A 5,063-nucleotide genomic window follows, 5' to 3' on the forward strand; every position below is an offset into this window, starting at 1 on the left:
AGCAGCTGTCTGTCCAGGGCAGCTGGTTAGATGGCCCCAAACAAAGCTTCTGTGTTTCTCTAACAAATGCCATTGTGCATGCAGCTTGGCTGAGGAGAGACGCAGAGTGATACGTTCTGGGTTTGGAGAAATATTTCTGAACAGCCTACTTTTTAGTTTGCTATGCTGCCATTTGCTGCTCTTTAATTAAATGCTCTTTATGGGCACAGATGCTTCTTCAAAGCTCCTCCGGGGAGCTTGCTGACAATCTCCGCTCGAAAGCTTCAGAGCTATGTCCTCAGACTTTCTTTAGTTCACTGCTGTCCTGAAGTGTTCCTTCCTCCAAAGCCTTCATTTGAGGGTAAGGGTTTGGGAGAGTAGGGGTTTGGAGGCTTTGAAGAAGACGGTTGGCCCAGGCTCCTATAATCATAGACTCTCAGAGTTGGAATGGTCAGTTATTGGTCATCTGGCTTAAACCCCCTCAGTTACCAAATGAGAAAACTGAGGCTCAAAGAGGGGAAGTGCCTTACCCAGGGTCATACAACCCATTTGTGGTAAAGCGGGGGCCAGATATTAGGGTGCCTGAATCCTGGGGTGGCCTGGCTTTGGATAGTCCACGTGATTGTGGACACTCATGTGTCCTCTGCTGCTTAACTGTGTTTCTGTCTGTTCCAGGGCTCAGGAGAATTCCTACCAGACAGAGAATAGTATGAGCAAATGTGAAGACAAGTGTGGTCCACGGACATGGGTAAGGAGTCTCATCCTATTAATAGCAGGATATGGTTTCATTGCTTTCCCAGTTTCCTTTCACATTTACTGAAACAACTTGCTTGTGTCACCCTATTGAAGCTGTGACCCACATGACCCAGCCCTAGAACCAGTCAGAGGAGCATAGTCCAAATAAGCCAAAACGTGATGAAAAGGGAATTTGATTTTTTTCCTCCTCTTTCTGGAAGGACATGAAGCAGGCTTCCGTGTATTCCCGATGGCAGCCTGTCTTAGGGGCTATTTCCTCTCTCCATTCTTTATTACACTGGTGGGTTTTATCTTTTTGCCTTTGCTCTTTCTACTTCTCTTCAGACTCCTCTGCTGTTGTCCTCCTTTGCTGACTCCAGACTGCACCAAAAATGTCGAGGAATTGGTATCTCGGGGGATGGGGGAGAAGGGGGAATTAGGCTGTCAGGTAGAGGGTCTCTTAGGAAGGTTGGGGAAAGGGAAGAAGTTTGTGAAATTTAATCGATTTTATCCCATTTGCGTATTTTTCCACAAATGATTTTTTCTCCCAAATATCTAACTACCATCCTTAGTCTAATTACGCTTCTGATATTGCTAGTGCAGATTTATTCATGCAGCACATGGTGAATGCATGCTCACCGTGTCCCAAGCCCGGGATAGCATGTGAAGATAAAGAAGACCTGGACCCTGTCACAGGCTTACGTGGCAGACAAACACAGAGGCAATTATAACACCGTGTGCGCAGAACGACGATGAAGACATGTGGAAGTGGGGTAAGCAGCACAGAGGGAGAAGCACCTGGCTTGGCTAGCAGGGGTCAGGAGAGGATGCTTGGAGGACATTATGTTTATTGGGGGTTTGCATGAATCAGAGGAATTTTCAGGTAAAGGAGGAATAAAAAGGAAGTTCAGGCAACAAAAACAGTGCAAAGGCACAAGCAAGAGGGAAACTGGGAGCAGTGAGATGAGGGGTATAGTAGATCTGAAGCTGGGAGACACAGGCAGGGGCTGGAGCCCAGAGGAGCTTGTGTGCAGAGCTCAGGTGCCTGGGTTTTACTCTGTAGGCAGTGGGGGCATATGAGAAGCGTGGTCAGACTTATGCCGTAGAGGAGGTCACTCTAGTGGCAGTCTGCAGAACAGATGGGGTGGGTGGCGGTGAGATGGGCAGGAGACGAGTTAGTGAGCTGTGCAGGGAAACAGGTGAGGGTCTGCATGATGACAGTAGCTGCAGGGGTGGGGGAGGAGTCCCTTGGAGAGATATTTGGGAGCTAGGAGGACTTTGGTTTAAACTAGAATGAATGACAGGTGTGAAAATGCCCGTCCCCGCCCCCCCCATTCCCTAGATTTCTGGCTTGGGCGATTGGATGCTGACACCATCATTCACCAAGACAGAAAATGCAGGTTCTGGGGGAAAAGATACATTAAATTTGGGATATGTGTGTATTCCTTAAATTAAATTTCCCTGTAACTCAGATTTGACTCTTCTATTTGGTTTCTAATTTCTGCTATCACACTAAATATATATTTGAACAGCTTTATTTAGATATAATTTGCATGCCATATAGTTCACCCATTTGAAAAGTACAATTCAATGGCTTTTAGTATATTTATGGGACTGTGTAACCAGCACTGCTGTCAATCTTAGAGCATTTTCATTACCCCACAAAGAAGTCCCACACCTTTCCCTCACCCCCAATCCTGTCTCTACTTCCCTCTACCTCCCACCGCCCACCCCAGCCTCACAACCTCTTTCTGCCTCTATAGATTTGTCTATCCTGGATATTTCATATAAATTAATCGTAGCCAATATTATTTTAAAATATAATTGAATCTGCTTTTGCATTTTCAATTGTTCTCAGTTCTGCACACATGTGCCGGGCAGTGGGGTAATAATAGTATGGGTTTATCACAACTTTTGTTTCCAAACGACAGTAATGCAACTTGAACTAATTTAAACAAAAGGGGGATTTATTGGCTCACATAACTGGGAAAAATGGGGTGGACCTAACTTTAGGGCTGACTGGATCTAAATACTCAAATGACATCCTCAGGCCTCTCTCCTGGCTTTTGTCTCTTTCCATCGCTGTATCCACCCCACCCCACCCCCTTCAATTTCTATAAACCTCAAGAAAGACTCTGATTGGCTCAGCTTCGGTCATGTGCATATCCCTTGGACCACTCACTGAGGCCAGAGATGAGTGCTATGATTGGCTACGCCCAAAGCATGTGACTACCCACGGACAGAAGAGTCCTGTTCTGGGCTGGGGCCACACAGACATCCTATAGTTGGAAAAGGGAAAGAGCAGATCCATAGAAGACTTCCTAATAGGAAGGGAGGTGAGTGTTGCTAAAAAAGAGGGGAAAGTGATGCTGGGAGGGTGCAAACAACTGATGTTCAGCACACTTTCTGACCTAGAAGAGCACCACACAAAGGGAAGATGAAACAACTAAACTCACGTGTGGTTAGGACCACATAAATCCTGTTGATGGTAAGTGCCTCAAAAGTTCAGAGCATCAGGGCTCTTCAATCTAGTTTTTCTGTTACCTAAGATTTACCTTTATTTGGTCTGGTGGAACTTCACCCGGGCCTGGAAGAACAGGAAGGAGGATTCAGGCAAGAAAGGGGAAGGAGTGGAAACTGCAGGGACCCAGGGACTGTTCATCAGTCAAAGAGTGCCAGTGTGGCCCCAGAAAGAGACTGTGTAAGAAGCTGGGGGGATAAATTTGGAGACATGGGCCTGATCCCAAGGGTTGTGACCCCAATTCAGCTATGGGACGTTAAGTCCCAGGTAAAAGACTTTGACTATGTTTTGTTTCACTTTACATCTGTTTTATGTAATATTTTACGTGTTTGAGAAAATCCCAAACCACTTTTTTGATTTCGCATCACATGAGCAAATAGCATAATTGTTTGGCTGTTCTTCAGGTTCTTTCCAAGTAGATAATCCTTCCTGGCTTTTTTTGTTTTTTGAATTGGGGCGACCAATTGTTTTTCAGAATTGGTTGTTCAAAGCAGATGGCTTCTTCTTTTGTTACATTTTTGTTACACATTATAGACTGCTTGTTGGATTCCTACTACTTAACACCCTGACATTGTATCAACTCTTTTATTCCTGCTTCTTGTACCTTCCTCTGATTTACCCATTTGGCAAACTCCTACTCATCCTGCAAAACAATGATCAAGTTTCCTTAAGGAGGGAGCAGACTATGCCTCATTTATTTCTATACCCAGCAATTAGCACAAGGAGAAACGAACACATACATGAGTAAAAGAATTTACACCTATGTATCCTAAGGATGGCACATGGGTTTTGTGCCAGTTAGGAGTGCATTTCATTGCACTAGCCACTCCTAGCTGCAAGGGAAATTGAATTTCTCACCTGAGGCTGGGATATGTTCCTGGCTGTAGTAGCAAGAAAGGAGGGGGTGGATATTAGCTAGACAACCAATGGCACCCACCATGTATTTCGTCTCATGTTCTAAGGTTAATAGATTCGAGGTGGAGCTCTGTGTTAAATATTGTGAAGACTTATCCAAGCCAAGCAGGCCAAGGCCCTTTGATAGATTATTAGTGCCTGCTATGGGTGTGGAGTGGGGCAGATGGCATGCTTGGTGTGTATCCACTATCTTTGGTCCAGCCCATAGATTGATCTGGGCGCTGGGAAGTAGACTCTGATGGATTGGATCGCTAGATCCCCCTGCCTTCCGACTTCTGGGTGGGTCTGGCCAGAAGGGCAGAGGATGGGAGGGGAGTGATGTCAAGATATTTATCCCCCAGCTCCCTCCCTGCTGGGTCACCGTGGCTTATTGAAGGCCACAGGTCTTCAGGTGGCTCACTCTGGACATCTCTCCTCTTATAGGTCTCAGTAACTGCTCCATCCTTTACCCCTTCAGACCAGGTTCCCTACACCGTTCCTTGTTGGTTTCCCCAAAAATCTGCCCCCACTATTGTAAACAGTCCTTTTAATACCCTGCCCCCCAAATTACCCATTTAAGTGTTCTGTCTCTTTCTTGCAGGGATACAGACTGAGGCAGTCTGTAAGGCTTCGGGGCTTGTTTTGGGTGAAGGTGATGGACACCTTTTGTCTACCCCTTCCTCAAAGTTAAGGGCAATGTGCCTTCTGGAATTTACAGGATATCTGACTGGATGTCCTGGGATGTGCTCAGAAGTCTTTTTTATTCATTGTTATTCATCAACCTCCCCTACCCCCACTTCAGGGGCAATGATGACACCTCTGCTGTGGTTATAAGGACACCCAGCAGCGAGGTGCTCCAGATGGGGACTCCGAGCATTCCGCTGGAGTGCCCGGCTTTTGGTTCTGTCCAGGTCGTGTTGTGGCAGGCCGGTGA

General features: G+C 46.1%; 1 long non-coding RNA gene across 1 annotated transcript; it reads left to right on the forward strand.

Annotated features, from left to right (window-relative positions):
* The first annotated feature begins 261 nt into the window (after positions 1–261).
* LOC109374820 (uncharacterized) lies at positions 262–2,145 on the forward strand. The gene is made up of 4 exons (XR_002122470.1): positions 262–340; positions 655–727; positions 1,318–1,487; positions 2,057–2,145. It is a non-coding gene; the product is annotated as an uncharacterized LOC109374820 (long non-coding RNA).
* The last annotated feature ends 2,918 nt before the right edge of the window (positions 2,146–5,063 follow it).

Source organism: Hipposideros armiger, unplaced genomic scaffold, assembly GCF_001890085.2.
Source record: "Hipposideros armiger isolate ML-2016 unplaced genomic scaffold, ASM189008v1 scaffold_863, whole genome shotgun sequence".
NCBI lineage: Eukaryota > Metazoa > Chordata > Mammalia > Chiroptera > Hipposideridae > Hipposideros > Hipposideros armiger.